The sequence below is a fragment of the Nipponia nippon genome, unplaced genomic scaffold, assembly GCF_047370975.1.
Source record: "Nipponia nippon isolate SJK-2023a ecotype South Korea unplaced genomic scaffold, ASM4737097v1 scaffold_10, whole genome shotgun sequence".
In the NCBI taxonomy this organism is placed as follows: Eukaryota; Metazoa; Chordata; class Aves; order Pelecaniformes; family Threskiornithidae; genus Nipponia; species Nipponia nippon.
In genome coordinates this window covers 28,258,295-28,277,119 of record NW_028262291.1, presented here as the reverse complement: position 1 = coordinate 28,277,119, position 18,825 = coordinate 28,258,295, and the positions used below count along the sequence as shown (strand labels likewise).

Below are 18,825 nucleotides of genomic sequence, written 5' to 3'. Positions count from 1 at the left end.
AAATCAAGTTAAAGAATTTCTTAATACACGCTAGGTATTGTCTTTCTTTTTAGTCACTGTCCTATTTCCAGTTACTCCCCTTTCTTTCTTTCAACTTAATCACAAGGTAGTTAATAGCCTTCATTAAATATGTGAGAGCCAGCAAGGCTCACAGTAAGACAGATAACCATGGACTTTTAGAGGCTTATGTTCTTTGGGGAGAGGAGAGGCAGAAGAGGAGAGAAAGGCTTAACAGCTGTGCCTAGTCAAAATAATCCAAAATTAGAGGGACTGTAACATTTAAAATTGGAACAGAGAGCCTTAAAACCTGGGTGTGTGCAGACATCTTTAAATACTTTATTAAAAACTGCAGACACTCACTCTTCATAAATCAGTCCCCTTTGCAGCACCGCTAACCAGAACTATTCACACAAGGACTCGTCAGCCTGGCTTGGCAGTGCCACCTCATCACCCAGGAGCACCCGGCGCTGCCAGCTGAGAACACCCACCCCTCGGCACCAGTCGGCTGTGCCTGCTGGTGCCTCAGCCTCTCCCCCTATTTAAGGGACGAGCCAGGACCTGGGGGCCACGGATTTAGACAACATGCCTGGTGTGGGCAGACAGTGGCACTGAGACACCCCGGTTAGCACCTGCCTGTCACCCGCTCCCCAGCACTCCTCCTCCTTCCTTTTTCACCCCAAGCCCTCCCGCTGAAAGCCGTCTCCCCTGTGAACAGCACAGCCCGACACTGCGAGGGCTCTCGCCGCTGCTGACAGGAGCACGGCTGGCACGTGGTGTGGCAGGCCGAGGCCGAGCAGCAGCGGCATGCCCTGCCGCGTTCCCGCGCCCCACGCAACGGTGAGCTGAGCGGAGCCGGGAAGACACGCTGCAGGGATGGTATCGGCACCTCAGGCAGAGTGCTCCGGGGATTTGCAAGGAGCTCCTGCAGAATGACCAGAGTGCCTCAGTGCCGAGGGGTGAAGAGCTGAGGGCTGAAATTACACATCTGTAATAAAAATTAACATACCCGACGACTCCACTCAGCTAGTGGGAATTAACTGGAAGTGACGAATTAGGATGGAGAGGTGTGACTAAGGACACAGCTGGGCACGATTAGCTTTAAACTGGGACTGCACTGCTTAAACTTTGGCTATACAGCTGGGGCTGTGCAGTCACATCATGTAACTGCTACCTGTGTTTCGCATACAAAGCAGAAAACAAGGAACGGCGCAGTGAAAAAGAGAACCTGTAAAGTGCTAATGCTTACTAGAATTGTAACAGTTTAATGGGAAGAACAGAACGAACTGGAAATAACAGCAGGAAGGAGCTCTAAGTTGGAAGGGATGGCAGTGTGGCAATGAAGAATCTGCTTGATGTCACACGGTTAAGAGTTACTCTAATCATAATTGGGTGTAAATATCAAGAAACTGGACAAGTAACCAGGCCAGTGGATTCCTCTCACAGGTGCTATTGCCCATCTCATACTCCAGGCATTTTAAAGCATGAACTTCCACTCTGCAGTGATATGGCACGGAAAAAAGCTGTACTTGCAAATTGCACAACATCCGCTATTCCACCGGCTCATTCATCTATCAGTTTCATCCAACAGCAACAGCATAACTGATTACTGACCCCCACAAGGAATTCTTTCTTATCAACAAAGAACATGGACAAACACCGAAGTTTTAAGGAAATTCAGCAACAAAAATCTTTATTAACAAGGAATTATAGCTGTCTGGTGCTATTGCTGACTATCAAACTCAGTGAAACCCAAGTATCTGAAACTAAGGAAGTGTTCAGGGTACACATCCATGCATATTAATTTTGTCCTCTTGGGATCCTCATGCTCTGGATATCATCAACACTAAATGCATGGTACTTTTTTTTTTTAGAAGTAGCGGGGAACGTATTTGCAGTCTTCCAGTACCTCAGCTGACTACAGCACAGATATTTTCAGAAAAGCCATCTACACTGCGTACCTAGGATGGTATTCAGCTCTTCTAGTACTGTAATTAAAAACTAAATCATCCTTTGCCTCCACATATATTCAACAGAAACAGACAGCTGGATGGTTCAATAAGTAATGCTCGGCATGTGCCCTGTCTTCACAAATTCTGGACAGTTTAGACTACTTTTTACACAGCTGAAATTAGAAACCTTGAGCTCACTCTCTAGACAGAACATCTCTTCCTCAACTCCACAGACCCCTCTTTTACCGTTATGCATATACCGCTGTTTGATATTATAACTTAATCTGTCCATCATTGAAAACAGCAACCACACTCATCCTCCACTTTGTTGTTGACAGCAGCAATCACTTACAGATGCATACCCTGATGCAAAAACACAGGCAATACAATGCAGCACCTCTGCCCTTGCTGACATTCACTCTGCTTCACAAATACCACCCACCTCTTCCTCTCCGACTGACAGTTTTCAATTAAAACTCTGAGTGACTCTTCTCAGCGTGTTTGTAGCTTGAAGCGTGCTTTTTCCATTTTGCAACTATAAAAGGCTTGCGTTCCTGATGGGGCATCATTTCTTTGAATCAAAGACATTACCACTTCCTACAAACTTTGCCACAGTGAAATGATTCACAGCAGATCTCCCTGGGTAGATACGCATCTTGCTTGTTTGGTTATGAACACGATGGAGACACAAAGGGGTTATCTCATAAATCATCTAGGAAATCCCCTTAAAACAGCTTTGACATATGATCCAGCTAAGTATTGTTAACTTTGCACACTGTTTTGACTGACTTCAGGTTAATACTAAAGTATTCGCAAATAATTCCTACAGGCTAGCTCCAGCATCAAAGGAGCCCTAACACGGAGTTTTGCTGAACTTAGCTTTCTGCGAGGGCCCAAGATACTATTGGGAAAGCTGTGTTAAAATTTCTAACACTATTCGTATTTTCAATATATGTATCATAACATATTGCGTTTCAGCCAGAACTGACACACTTTGCAGGGGGAATCAAAAAAGTAGATAATCTCTCCCAGATTATTAAAGCCCATGAGACTGGAGAACTACCAAGGATCACTAGACTTACAGCTGTTCCATCGTCTTGGCTTTACGGCTATACTGAAATACAGAAAATCACCTACACAAGAAAGTAAAGCAGCATGGTTTTTAGCAGCTGGTAAATGATAATTTTAGAACTGAACCAGTATTATCAGTCTTGAAGATGCACAAGCAACGAAGCAAATAAGACGACCTCTGTTAAATTCACATCCAATAAATACACATGAAATACATCAAAGTTTGCTGAACAGAATAGGATGCAGCAGATGAAAAGCAGGTAACTTATCTGCTTCTAACAGACTTTTTGCAAACAGATTAAAACCAAAAGATATTAACATTTATAAACCCAAAAATAGTTAAAAGCTTTTTACATGCCCAAACATTTAAGTGGTTGCATCTGTAAAATGCATCCTTCTTTTGGACTTGACATTTTTCAAAGGTATCAAATCGATGTTCATGTTTTTAGTTATGTGAAGTCTTAATAACATCGATACCAAATTGATGTTCGTGTTTTCAGTTATGCAAAGTCTTGACAACATTGAGCAAGTAAGTATTGTTGTAAGCCAGCTAAATACTTCTGCTGCTGCATTTTGTTCAAAACCCAATCACAGTACCAAACACTTCTGCCCATTGTTTTCTGCTTTTGCACTTTTTCCCCAAATCTACTCAATTATACTATCTATGTGCAGACAGGAAAAACGTATGTTCTCAAAAACTTGCCCCCACAGATGTTTCTGTATTCATTTTCAATTAATTAGGGTCGGAATGGTCTTTAAAAGTAAGATAGCTGAACGCTAACAATCTGTCAGTGTAAAACAAGCACTGAAAGACAAGCTCATGCTGTTCAAAGTACTGGCTGTTCCGTGCATCTGGAAGAATTTGCACTCATCAAGCGTGTTTGCACGATCGGACCAAAAATTACTTTACCAGAACATGGAAGTTGTTTCAGTAGCAGGAACCCTGACATCTTTAAGAACTGGTCTTCCAAAAAATTACCTACTTAATGCACATGAATAGGAATTTCGCATTAACCCCCCCCCCCCCAAAAGCCAAACTCTCAAAACTTGCACAAAGGTTTGCATTCTTTAAAATGAGCTGAAACTTCTACAAAATACCCCAAAACAAACCCTCACAAATTTATCTCTGTTACACAGAATTAAAAATAATGGACAGTGCCAAAAACCCTCCCAAGTAAATAAGAAGCGCCTCTTCCACTTCACTTGTCCAGTGGCCAAACCACCAAAATGGCTAACAAATAATTTGGTTGTTAATTCAGTTATTATAAAACTTTTTTTCTTCTTGGAAGATACTGAGCAACTTCCTGTTCCAACAGAGAACGGCGACATCCTACCCTCACTTTCTAAAAGCGTAGCAGAGCAGAGGGATGAGAAGCCGAGCCCTTGCAGAAACCATCAGAAAGGAGGAAGGCGGCCGCGTGTACAGGCGGCAGAGGGGCGCACGGTGCGTGCCACCACCCGATGCCCATTCCCGTGTTACAGAAGGCGGCGGACGCAAAGTCCATCTTCGGCTCACAGAGGACGGGCGCCCGCGGCTTCGGCGGACCCGTGCGGCGCCGGGGCCGGGGCGGAGGCCGGGGCCCGCCACCCCGCCGCTGCCCGGCCGCCGGATCCCGCAGCGCCGCGGCGGCGGCGGGAGGGAACGGCCGCCATCTAGCGGGGGCGGCGGGCGGCGGGCGCTGCGGCTGCCTGCGGCCGCACCGCGCCTCGCTCGCCCACCGGGTTCTGGATCGGGCAGCAGCGGAGATGAGAGTTTGCACCGATATAAAAAAAACCCTCACACCGCTGTTGAACTCCTAAGAGATTTTCCAGATCTGAAAACCCATCTACATCTGTCTGTAGTGAAACGGAAGCATGGCAATGATGCTGTAGAGTCTTCATTCACATTAATCTCCTAAAAAAGTTGTTGCTAGACTTAACTCCACGGTTAGCACGAAACCTCTCTTGCGTGACGTTATTTACTCCTAACGCACATTACGGTATTTGCAAAGGCTCTAGCTGAAGACCGAACAAGACTTCGGAGACTTCCACCGCCGATCCCGCTCCAGCTGCTGCGCGCTGCGCCAGCGGCTCGAGGCAGCTGGAAAGCCAGGGGGAACAGCAGCCCAGGCACTCCAGCAAGGCAGGGGTCCCTCCCCAGATGTGCCACAGCTGGCACACCAGCTCAGGCGCTACTCGCTGCCGGGCACAACCAAACCAGAACGTTACACCCACTCTCAGACTTAACTGCCCTCGTGGCCAGCGGAGCTACAGCCAAGCAGATGTCCGCAAAAGGCTTTCAGCACCCTCTAACTTGCAGCAAAGTCTAGCCTCATCTGTCCTCAAATGAGAGGAACATAATCAAGACAGACAGACACACACATATACGTATATAAGGAATGCGAGCGAGCTAATATTATGAGAAATCTGGTTCTACATTTCTGTGAGTTATGGCAGAGTATAATCTAAATGTGCTCCGCCTTACATACAAAGTGCAAGACACCTGAAAACAAATACTAATTTCCACATGCCCGTAACAGCCATCTGTCTAGCCACATCCACGTACACAAACAGGTTATCATGTTCAAGACCAGCAGATACCTCCGCTGCTGGCCTGAAAGCCGGGCCTCTGACAAGCACTGTTCAGAGACGCGTACCAGTATCAGCTGTCCGGCAGGCATCCCAGACCTCCCAAGCATCACAGATTTCAGTGTTTCAGAGCCTGAGTCAATCAATCTCCTTGACACGCATCTCTGCTAAGCAGAAGTTGAGAAAAACGGTGTTCTACAAAATATATGGCCTTAAGGAAGGTACAGTGAACTATAAGGCAAGGCACACTCACTGCTATTCATGTTTTTGTTCAGCTCTAACATTTTACTATTGAACCTGGCCACAAACCATTCACCCTGTAAGGGCAACAAATTATTTCTTTTGCGTTATAAATGAATTAACATAGATTGCACAAGGGTATTTCTGCAATACCAGACATGAAACCAAAAGAAAAAAGACTCACCCAGTCCAGCCTTTACGACGGTGTGTGAAATCCGTATATTTGACTATCCTGCATAAAACCACAGCTCTAATCAGGTGCCTCTCCTCAAAATAGGAAGAGATTCAAGGAAATCGAATGCACATTCAAATGCTACTTTAAAAATAGCTGTGTTTTTGGCAAAAACACCAACAAATTGCTTTTGTTACTTCTCCCACTATCCCATTAACTCAGTCAAGAGAGAGCCGTGCTGAGAGCTAACGAAAGGTCCTTGTTTCAAACCTTCTCGTAATCCACTTGCGCGAGGACTGAAAGTAGCATATTTATCATGGTAACCCATAGCAAAATCTGTTTTTTTTCTAGTTTTCTTTCATAAATAAGTATTTGATTTAATTCACATGAATATTTTCTTCAAAAAATCATCATTGACAAAAATACCAGAACTGAAATTACAAGGACGTACAACAGAAGACAGGTGTTGGAAATTTCAGTCGCTTCTCATGTGTTTTGATCATGTCCCACACACCGTATGTCACAGCGCGTGGAGGCTGAGACGCGCCGCCCTCCGCTGTCCCAGCAGCTCTCTGGCAGCCGAAGCCCAAGGGCCTGATGGGTCAGCAGAAACTCCAGCGCTGTAGAGAGCAAGAACTGAGCTTTCCTAACTTCATAGATCTGAGATGAACCTGCAGCTCCTGAACTTTATAAAGGACCAGTTAAATGTATCCACGCACTTTGAAAATAAGCCTCCTTTCCTCTCTCCTGACATTTTCGCACTGTTTTCAGACAAAAAAAAAAAAAAAAAAAGAACCTGCCTGTACAATTGTTTAATATACTAAGACTTTAATCTTAACTAGGTCTTCTGGCTGTTTACATTAATAAGCAAAATCAAGCCTTTAATAGTTGGAAGAGCTGAGCTAAACTGATATTGGTGAATGCAAAAAAATGGAAAACATTAAATTTTTTTTCCTTCAATTTGGTTCTGAACACTTAAGGAGGAATATGCTACAAAAATTCAAGATAAAATTAGAATCACGTGAAAAGGAAGTTTAAATACGGAAAGTGCAAGGATGAACTTAGCTAAAAATAACATCAGAGTAATTAAAAAAAAAGTATCAGAACACGTGGAATCAAACAGAAATGTAACAATTTTTCTGTCTCATCTCTAGTCAAGAACATCTCTCTGCTTAAAACTTTTTTAAGAAAGTGCAGAAACAGAAAGAACAGAGGTTTTAAAAATGAGAATGCCAGATGTTGAACATAATACTCTGCTAAATTGTTTTCCTGGATACTGCTGGAAATCACTGGTTGAAAAACCTTACTCCAGCAATCTTGTTTCAGGAAGCTACCGTTTTTGTTCCAGTGCATTACTGACTTTCTGAGGTGTTATTAATAATTAAACTTTTCTTTTAAAATTATTCATTAATATTAACTTTGTCTGAAATCTTACTGGAAGCTAATACTTTTAAAGGAAATAAAACAGTAAAAATACACTAACCGCAACAGTTAAATAAAATAAAGCATTTAATTTGAGAAAGGAAGTTACTTCTTGTAAATTCACTTTCCACGACTCATACTCGGTAGTACAGTAAAAATGCTGGATAAAAGACATTTTCAGTCTTCACTTTTTACGCCTATGAGAAACTGAAAAGTGATGGCAATTTACCAACCTGATCTCCTTCTTTGCTTTTGATTCCTCTAAACTAATAGAAGGTAAAGTAAGATAAGAAAGTAAAATAATGTAGGGGAAACCATCCTATCTAAGCCTCAGAAGCCAAGTAGGCTAGCGAAGTCTGTTTGACACCACTTGCATCTGAAATGTGAGGAATAACCATTAGTACTGAATTGGATCCAAACGAGCTGTCTTACAAGAAAAGCCACTTCTCTAAGCTCCCGGAGATACTGAGTTCCAAGTTATTTCATTCTTACTTTTTCCACCTTTTTTCCTAGTGGCTAGTGCAGCACAGCTCCACATTGTGGAACTGAACGCATCATCCCGGCTACCTACACACAGGCTCACATGACCATGCTGGGCCACCTCTGCACCTTATGCAGTGCTTAGGGAGAGTTAACACGAAAGATTTACAACACCTGGAGTCCCATTAGTCCAATTCTGCCTAAAGGAAATCCTGAAGAGAAAAAATGCCTGAAATCCCATCTCTTCTGCACACTTAGGCATCTACCCACATTACTCGGGCAGTGCTTGGCTGCACATGTCCTTGTGGTTGGAGTACTTGCCCAAAAAGTGACAGATGACATTCATTTCCCCTTTCAGCTCGAGATAATACAGAAGTACATCTCTTTTTCCCAAGAGCTTTCTAAGCGCCTAGTAGTATGTGAAGTTGGGCCAGGGACGCTTATTATCTCCCCTTCTTAGCCACAATGTAGAAAAGAACCCAAGATTCCCAGGAATGGAGTGAGAAGGGAAGAGGGAGTTTAAAGAGGGATTTTCCCCGAGAGAGAATGCTGGTCTCTGCACCAGCATCTGTTTATTTTAATTTTGCGTTTGAAACCATCAGATACCATAGATATGAAGTACTCCCATACAGACTGCCTTATCAGGACCCCCCATCTTCCAAGCCACTGCACATGAACTATAAAATTCCATCTTCTGCAATCATTCAGTCACTGCCATGTCTCCCGCCCCGGACCGAACAAAGCTCTGCAAGACATCCCAGGGGCACACTGCTACCCAGATTCCACCAAGAATCACATGCAAGGGCTTCTGCCGCGTTTCGATTTAGTGGGAGGACTGTGTCTTGAGCCTCTACCTAAAAAAGCTACATGTTACCTACAGGTTCTATCTGCTCCCTTAGAAGAACCAGTTAAGTCCATATTATTCCTAGGTCTTGTTTGGATTCATTTATTAACTTCTGCATCAAATATTTCTGGCACGTTTATTTTACTTTCCTCTTGAAACACTGTAGAGAAAGTAATGAAAAAAATGCATACAGAGTGTACTGAGGAGAACTGGGTTCTCCTCTAACATCACAACTCAGAAATCCTGGTCTGCAAAACCTACTCTCTACAAACTACAAGCAGAAGATGACTGTGTTGCAATATGCGCAGCATTAAATTGTTTAAAGCTGTTCAAATAAGTCTTACAGTATTTTTCCTTAAAAACATTTTCTAACCTCAGTTGCCTCAGTAAAACAAAAATGAGGTTGTTATTTGGGTATAACTATACCCTAATTCTACAAATATTTTTTCCCCCGTTTCTTAAGGGAAGGAAAAAATGCTACAAAAGATGATGGCTTCCAGCAACTAAGTGCTGTCAGATGAGTTCAACAGGCTTTCTCATTTGCATTTTGCCTGTAACAGAGTCACTGAGCACTCTCACGTAACACACGCCGCTAACTGCTGTTCCCCCCTCCTCCAAAAACCTTCTTTCCAGATGCAGAAACCCAAAGTATAAGCAGTAGCTTTAAGGAGAAGCTACTGATAAACTTATGAGGCCTGTCTGTACAGGGTGGCTGACTAGCAGGTCACAATTCCCTTTGCCATTCAAGCTGAGGAGCAGCAGCTGCTGTCCCTTCTCAATCTGTACAAAACTGCTGAAATGTCTATCATGTTCATTAATATTTTTTAAACCTCTTCTAGAAGTAGCCTGTCAAGATCATTTTCACGTTAAAGCGAACTCCAGTATCAGGTCCATATAGCACAGCATACAGAATCCATTTAAGTCAGCTACAAAACCCCCAAACGCTTATGTGGACTAGGGAAAATCCAAATGCTGCCTTTTGTTAATTTATAATACATTTATTGCATGTTTTGGATTCTGAAACATACTGTAATACCACACAAAACTGTAACCTCAAGGATTCAACCGTATAGTCAACTCAGCCAATGCTGTCACCAACCTGAACAGCTTTACCTGGGTTAAACTGCTGCCAGCTGAGGCTAGAAAGAGTAAAAACTGTATCATTAGTTTCAGTCGCAGCAGAAATGACTACAGTTCCCCAAATAATGGTAATGAATGTCCGTGTACCTATGTAGATGCCCTGTGTAATGTCAGGTAGACAATGTGAAAGCAATAGGAGCAGTAACCGAATGCATGATGGCAGAATAACATAACACTTTCCTTTTCTTCGTCTCTAATAACCTGCAGGTGTCCAAGCCTGCTTCTTACAGAGACGACAAATTACAGTAACATAGCTCAGTGCAGGGCACTGGCAAAAGTTGCAAGACGTGTTGCGACAACTGCAAAACTAATGTATGTCACATGTATCTGTAGCAAAAGCGCATCCTTACTGCGACAGGATCTCGGTTAAAGCTATGAAAGAACAGGAAGACTAAGCAATAATTCAAAACTAGACCTTTAGAAATATACAGAGGCCAGTATTACCTATTTGAAAGTCAGCTCCTAGAGGGAAATAATGATGTTTTGAAAGTCTAGGCCTATCAATGGGTATGAGACATTTTCTGAAGTTTGACCTGGGATACATCAACACAATATTATTTTTTTAAATACCTCCTTTCAAAGTTCCTCACACGGTATCAGCTATGTCCGTGATGGTTAAAAATTAATATATTTCCTTTGTGTGCACACGATGAGATACACATTATATTGTCTGAGGGCCTGCAATTTCTCATTTTAAATAGTTGGCTTTTGCTTTAACTTCTTGAATACACAGAGAAAAGCTACTTCTCATGTTTTTTAAAGCCTTCTAAAGCATTTCTGGGGTGTCAGCATTCTCATTTGCCACTAGAAGCTCTTTCTGATGAGCTCAGGACTTCAGCTTCAAATCAAGTTACATCAAAATGACATCAGCTGAATATTAATCAGGGCAGCATGCACAAACAGGTGTGACAAAACCACGCTGTGACTAAAATGTGAAATTCTAATTCACATCAAGCCCCCAAAAGAGTCTTCATTTAAGTCCATCCGTCAAAAAAGACACAAAAACCTATCGAACATATTGAAACGACAGAATTGTTCACTAAAGAAGTCATGCACTGTACAATCATCCTCTTGACAAATCAAACAGCAAAATGTAAACTATCAGGTTAGTGTAATTCAAATATGGAGAGTTACACATTCACTTCTGGATGCTGATGACAAGGCTGTGGTTACATGCTACTATTAGACACTACTACATTACTGATAAATTCAACCTTTCTGGAGGCTACTCATTTCTTCAGCCCTGCTGGTTCAGCTGTGGCTGGAATAAAACACATGTGGCGCAGGGAAGGAAAGGAGGTAATCTAACAACCAACAGAATAGTAACAAGAAAGTGCTACCTACGATGCTGCAGCTAAAGCACGATGCTGTTGACCTTGGCTTCTAACATACCTCTCTCTCCCGGTAGTCAGATAAAGAAGCGAACATCCACTAGTGACATTATAAACAAAACAGATCATACGGACACAAAGAGAAAGACTTGGACAATGCTGTCGCCCTCTGTGACTCCTAGACACAAAGATCTATAGGTACCCCTACATTATCAGGTGAGTTAAATAAATTAAAGTCTACGGGTACATTTTATCCATCAGGGCCCACAAAGTCAGTGAGCTTTGATTTTGATTTTTCCTTTGAACAGGAAAATCTTCATTTAAAGAGCTGGGTTTTAATCTTTTCTGAATTTGTATTTCTTTTTAACTTTTTAGAAAAAAGTTGGTTCTCACTGGCAGTGAATCTATAAAACAATGTAACAAAACCAGTCTCTCAAATTTTGCTCAGATCGGTATAATTTTAAGGTAAAAATAAAGCTAAACATACATTCATTCAAATTATTCACATATAGATGACTATGTTCAAAAATTATTATTTCATGTTACTAGATTTTATTCTTTTAATCTCTTACTATAATTTGTGGCAAGAAGAATATCAATATTGTACCAGAACACTACACATTTTAAAGATGATCAGTACAAATATATTGAATGTGTTGTGTATCTGAGGGGAATGGAAGTTTATCAAGGCATGATTCGCATTTAAAACAGACGTATTAAACAGAGAGGGGGCATCTGATAAGACAAAACTGAACTGGTTTTAGTGAGCATGTCCTTCAAGATTTTAGAATTAGTAGATCTTGCCCTTCTTCAGCTGCTTTTTACTTACAGATTAAGATAGAAAACAGTTTCTCCATCATTGTTTTTCAGCTCTTTATGAAGTGATTATAAAACTAAATTAACTGAATATGCATAAATGAGTAAATATGCTCTTTACCTGCAGAAGGGACTACTACTCTCATAATTCAATTTAACACATAAACACTAATTCCAGCAGTGTACCAAGTGATTTCCATGAGGTGGTTCATTTGAGTTCTTTAAGATGTCACAAACAACCTTGTATTGTTTAATATTATCTTTATTAAAATTAGATTTATTCAAATTGAAACAGGGCATGACATTGATTTGTAATAATTTTAAGTAGGCACATTTTAAAATAAAAGGAGGAATTTAAATGAACAACCTTTTTTTCTTCTTTGTTAAATTATCAACTGCTAACTACTCATCATTGAACATTACACATTTACCTATAGGATGAACCATGCAAATACCTAATAAAGCACAGTAATACTGCTGGCAATATTCAGGCCTTTATATAATGTTTACAAGCATAATTAATCTTCACAATAACCTTGTAATGTTGGTAGGGAGTAAAGTATTCATTATTCTTTAACTTCACATATGGGAAAACTGAAACAGAGAGATTAATTTAACAACAAAAACGCAAGTGTAGGTCCCCCAAATGTAAAGTCAAGGCCTAAGCAAAAAAAGACTAATTTTAAAGGCACTAAAATCAATAAAAGCAGATGGGGCTCTGAGCTTGTGAAAACAAGTTTTCTCCAGGAGTATAGCATTAGACATTTGACAGTCTGAGCTAACATTTTTATTTTAATTTATTTTTGAAATTTTGTTACATTATCTTCCATAATTAATGAAATGGGGGTCCAGTTCTGTAGCAAGATTAGCCAGGTCCTGTTAAAGCTTCTAGCCCACGATCTTACCTACCTTTTTATAATAATAAATTTCAACTAAGAATGCATGTTAGTTCTTCAGCTATACAGACACAGAGAGGCCTTTATTTAATACTATGAAGAATCATACACTGGGTCAATGGCACCTTCGTCAGAATTAGGGCAACCAAGCGCCAGCCTGGGCCCACTTTTACTTTGGTTTTAACGTGAAGCAGGACAACGGTGGCTCCAAACTTACACGGAGAGGACACCTCTCTGCATGCATTTTTATTGTAGAGAAGTAGAAAAACTACCACTGTCTCCTTTGGCTGTTCTGATTATTCACCACAGGAAAATGGACTGTATATACTATGCCATATCAGTTCAAGGTAAATAACTTCCTAGCAGGACATCTTTGCTCTTAATTTGGCTTCACTTCCTTTGAGGGCACGGCACTTTTTTCCAATATAATTCTTAACCAGTGAACAAACCTTCTCTCAGCTGATCTCTTACACATACATTTAGATTTTTTCGGAACAAAACCTGATATTGCTTTGGGTCAGCACGTTCACCGAGTCTTTCGCTTATTCCATCTCCCGCAAAGAAAAAGTTCGTGAAAATAAGTACAAAAGAAACACCTCACCGCGGGTGCTGACTGGGGAGCGGTGAAAGGAAAGGTATTCCAGCACGCAGCTGACATATGTGAGCACACGCCAATGAAAAATACGTGTGCTTGCCCAGAGCTGGTCTGGTCTTTGTTCCTGGGCTGGAACAGATTCCTGCCAGGGACACAAAATCCAACGAGAAAAGACGGTGCAGTAGCAGAAAGACGACGCAAGGTGGTGGTCACTGAAGCCCGGAGGAGAGGAACGGGAGCGGAAAGCCTGAGTGGGGAAGGCCATGAAATGGGGATGTTGGCTCCAACCGTGGTATCTGACTGCCGGGCAGGGGATGCTGTAATGGAAAGCACTCCCTTTGAATCTAAGCCAAAAACTTAAAAGCATCGCCACAGCTGCCTGCATTGTGTTACTTTAGGTTTCAAAAGGGGAGGAAAAAAATCCAGAACTCCCCCCCCCCCAGCTCAGTTCACAAGCTCCACCAGTTTCTCCGATTACGCTTGGAAGCTCATACAAACACACAAGATAGCTAACCGGACACATGCACACAAACGTGTATGAGCACTGCCCAGAGAGGATCCCTCTGGGGAAGGGCAGGTGTCGTACACCTGGAATTCCAAACACTAACCGCTAACTTACAACTTCAGAAAAATTATGTGGGTCAAAAGGCTTTACAAATAAAGGCAGGGAAACTAAAACCCCAATACTTACTAGAAAGCCTTTTACCAAGCGAAAAAGACTCATAGAAACCATAAAACAAGCAAAGAAAAAAAACCCATACAGAATAGGAAGCAGAAAAGTGAGAAATAAACCAATTTCATTAATGGTGTGATTGAAGAGGTTATTAGAGGCAAACATGCATCCTTCAAAGGAGGGAAATTCACCCCCAGCAAACCAACAGCAGGCAGTATCAATTATGACAACTGAAATGAAAGATGGAAATACGGAGACACGAGGGGAAATGTGAAGAGCAAAGAACAGAGCTGTAACGGCAATACCAAGGCATTCTTGAAATGCATCAAAGCAGGAAGCCACCAGGCTGCTGAAGAATCAACGGACAGCTAAGGTCAAACATTTGCAGAGAAAACAAAATTATGTCTTTGTATGAGGTCTTCTTCACAGAAGATGAATATATGCCTATAACTTTGCTTTTCGTGTACCTTGATATGATAACTGAGATGCCAAAGAGAGGGTGTTGGAATCGGATGATAAAATTACAGGAGAGAGAGAGTCACTGAGAAGATATATAAAATATCTGGAAACTATTAAGAAATTTAAAATTAAGGACGTGAGCAACTGGCAGAAACAGGCGTTTTATATACAGCAGCATATTAAAATGTAAACACTAAAACTGTCTTAAAGATGCAAAAAGAAATCCTAGCAATTACAGCTGAACCAGCTTTACTTCAGCGTAAGGCACTTTGAACGCTTACTACAGACAATCCAGTCAGCAATGACATAGCAAAATCAATCAATAAATATATTTGAAATTAAAAAACTAGAATGTTTCTTTTGGAATCTCAGTTTTACACAATGTGAAAATTATTTTTAAAAAAGGAAAGCAAAGAAGATGTAATACACAAATGATACGGCATTATATAAATGAACAGTAGGCCTAGGATCCTGAATGTATTTTTTCCCTATTTCTGTTCACGGAAACAACCAAAATATAATTAATTCAGTAACAGACAACACAAATAAATATAAGGTTTAGAAAGATTTTCATGTGAAGAAATAAAAAATCAGGCTTATATAATTGATTCAAATGAAGTGAGTGAATAAATGCTACAGAGAAAACAAAGTCCTATTAGTCCTTTTAAAAATTGAAGTACAAAGGAATATAAAAAAAATTGAAAGTAAACAATTTCAATTAAAAATAAACTAATTTTGTTTAATAACTTGTAGAACTCACAGCCACAAGGTAGCATGGTGAAGAACTTACATTCACATTTATTTAGGTAAGGACATCACTATGTAAAGACAAGACTCCTCCTACCCCTTTATTTCCCCTTTTCTCCCCCAAAAGACAGGAAATCTGATTTATCTCAAGGTTTAAGGTACCAAATCAATTGCAGTCTCATAGCACATTTTGATAGAGAAGGGAAGTTAACTACATTATCTCAATATGTAAAAATATTTTACTTATCTCCTTGTCAGGAATACTCCAAACAGCACATCAGGTCAAGATATAACGTAATACTCTACACTGCTTAGTTGTGCACCAGCCTGGTTACAATAATCTTCCCACAAAACATTTCCTAATGTAAAAATTTAAGATTTCTTTAAGATTTCTGAAGATTGCCAGAGTTACAGAGTAAAGGAGCTGGGGGTACTGGGAAAGGTGAGAGGCTGGAGGGAACTGACCTTCACATGATATCAAATCAATTGGTAAAACTCCTGCATCCGAGTAGTTAAACAAGTCACTTAGGCTCTATGCTCTTGCGTGTTAGGCAGACATCTAGCCAGAAATCACCTCCAAGTGGAATCAATGCCTGCCTTTATAAGTCCCCCATGTGACTTATGAATGGAATTGCCCTAATATTCAAAAAGGTAATTTTAAGGTAATACCACTGCATGTGTTTAAAATGTCAATTAAAAAAGAAGAAAAAAAAAAACAAAACAAAACAAAAAAATGAAACAGGCTGGTAACTGTTACAGACTTATTCTCATACACAGCCAAGATTTGTGTGACGCTCAATCTCACCTGACACTATCATTTCAGATGGCATTCAGGACATGTAAACAAGCCCTACTACTATAACATGTTTGATTCATGCAAAAAATCAGTAACAAACTGTTAAATAGTGTTTCCTGAAACAAAAGTACTATACCATTCAAAACTATTTAACATACCAAAAATTTGGTTTGGTCCATTTATTTAATTTCTTTAGAATGTGAAAACTATGCATTGCTTTAAAAAATAAAATGCTTAGCATATATATACAAACAATCATCACTGGTATCTGATGTGTTACAGCCAAGCACAGTAATCTAGCTACCAGCCTGCCCGATTATAAATAGGCTGCCAATCCGGGCAGCAGCGGCAGCAGCAGCTGTCTCTCATCATTCTGCTTTCTCCCTCCATTTCTATTAGATTTCTAACATGATATAGTGATTTCTACGTATTTTCTCCACGCTTTGTAATAGGTGTGACAGGCACAAGCACAAATACATTTGTTTTTAAGATTATACACAATGAACACAATTCCATACTAGCCTGTTACTGTTTACCTGATTTATATATGTGTACAGACTAACTGGCCTGCACACTTGCATTGTCTGTTATAAATTAAATGTTTAGTATTATAATTCAGCTGTCTTTAGAAAAACAACTAAACTGCTTGTCCTACTAGACACTGGGAAATAATATATGCACCTGAATGCTGAAGCCTGCAGCAACAACCGCCAGACACAGCCCAGTCTGTGCCTCTGTCACGCAAGCAACAAAACCTACCCAACTCACTGAGGCACTTACTCAAATACCAACATAATGAAAAGCATGCTCAGAAGTCTGCCAGCTCATTTTTAAACTACATACAAACTAAAAATCAAAATTATAATTAAAACCAACTTATTTTTGTGTTATGCACAGAAATGCCATAAAAAATACTTCATCATAGTTAATATTCTGGAGGAATTATATAAAGGATGACTCTCAGAGTACAATTCTTATTACAAAAACTATAAGAGGTGATCTCTGGTTTTGTATTTGCAACACATTAAGTCTTGACACTGTTCCTACTTGAACACTTTTACTTTCTGTTCTTAAAGTATTTTCTCTTGACTATAGAAAACTTACTTTGTCAGGTAAGCATGAGTTTTATCCTGTTGGCAAAACTGTATGTTCAGATACCACTATATTAGACTATGTCCTTACAAGTTGTACAGGTATTTTTAAGACAAAGTACACAAGTGAAAATGTTCTTGAAGGGCTCTTAATGGTTGTAATGCTCTAAGTAATTGGTAATGCACTCACAATTCTTCTACGCGCTCCTTGGCCAAAAAGTTCAAAGTCCAGTTGGTTTAGTGGCTATTTCCAGCAAAGGCACATCATTTCATTTCAATACACACATATGTTATTACACAGCTTGTATTTGAGAATTTTCAGTGGGATCAATTAAAGACTACCTTTCCTGCTGCATACTTCCTCTAAAATATTGAAATCAACACGTACAATGCACCCAGCGGTGCTTAAAGTAAAGTTCAAGAAAGCTGGAAACAGATGCTCTCAGCAAAAGACATGAAGCTATAGAACACTGACACTGATCAGGGTTAATCGTATGTCTTCCTTCTTTTAAAGCAACACAAGACATATCTGTTTGCTTCAGGTACTTTCAGACAGGATCCTACACCTAGAACCAAAACAGTGTTGTACCGATAAAAAAAAACAAACCAAAACAAAAAAACCCCAAACCCAAGACCCAACTACCTGCCCTCTTAATACAGTGTTAGCAAGATCATGCTGAGCTAAAATTTTCAGTAGATGCCTAATTTTTACTATGCCTGCAGTATCAATATAGGTCATACAGAAATGTAAAAAAATAAAGTGCAGAGCTTTTCACTTGTCCTTCAAGTTTTGTCAGTATGAGCACTGTACAGATTCCTATTCCTGCCCAGGCGCTTACTGATACCACACATCATACAGAAATTCATTAGTAATCTTTGCAAGCGTAATGCAAGTTCTGAAGTTATACCTGTTTAAACCTGATGCACAAACAACGTACTAGTTGCTTTCCAGACAGCCTGGGCTCCAGCAGATATTATCTTGTAAATCTGCCTACAACCCTTTTAGGAGTTACTTTTCCCCACTCCTATGTTCTACTCCTCTGCAGATGAAAACTTGAGGTCACTTTGCCCCAAGTTTTGTCCCCATCAGCTTGTAAAACATTTGAAGTATTTGATTAGCTGCGGTGCAGAACATGTAACTGCTGCTAGTAACGTCTTAAATTATTCTAGACATTTTTGCAAAAGGGTATCTGTCTAGGCATTTAAAGGGAGTTGGTAATATGAGCAGCGTACAGTTTATAGATACAGCAACAGAAGTTACAGAAGGAGGAATAATAAACAGGAAAGATTTTTTTTTTTTTTTTTTAAATAAAATCCAACTCAGCTCCATAAAAGGAGAAGAAGTGTGCTCTTAAATGGGACTTAAATGTGGCCAAGCTACGCGCTTCTACAGATGAGTCCTGGGAGGTCATAGTATGCATAGATGGTAACATGGAAGATGACACGGAAGCAACTGCTCAAGAAGTGACAGATGGATGTGTGGGAACATTAAAGAAGTGGAGCGGGTGGGGGAGAGACAGGAAACTCAACGAAGG

General features: G+C 40.4%; 1 protein-coding gene across 16 annotated transcripts in view; it reads right to left on the bottom strand.

Annotated features, from left to right (window-relative positions):
• PHF21A (PHD finger protein 21A) overlaps positions 1 to 18,825 on the bottom strand; it is a 138,755-nt gene that overhangs the window by 51,074 nt on the left and 68,856 nt on the right. Inside the window, exon 1 of one of the 16 annotated variants that reach the window (XM_087746195.1) lies at positions 4,355 to 4,557. The exons of the other annotated variants lie outside the window; for them this stretch is intronic. The gene's annotated coding sequence lies outside the window, so the exon portion shown is untranslated. Of the gene's footprint in view, positions 1 to 4,354; positions 4,558 to 18,825 lie in introns of those variants that run through there. 16 annotated transcript variants of the gene reach the window in all.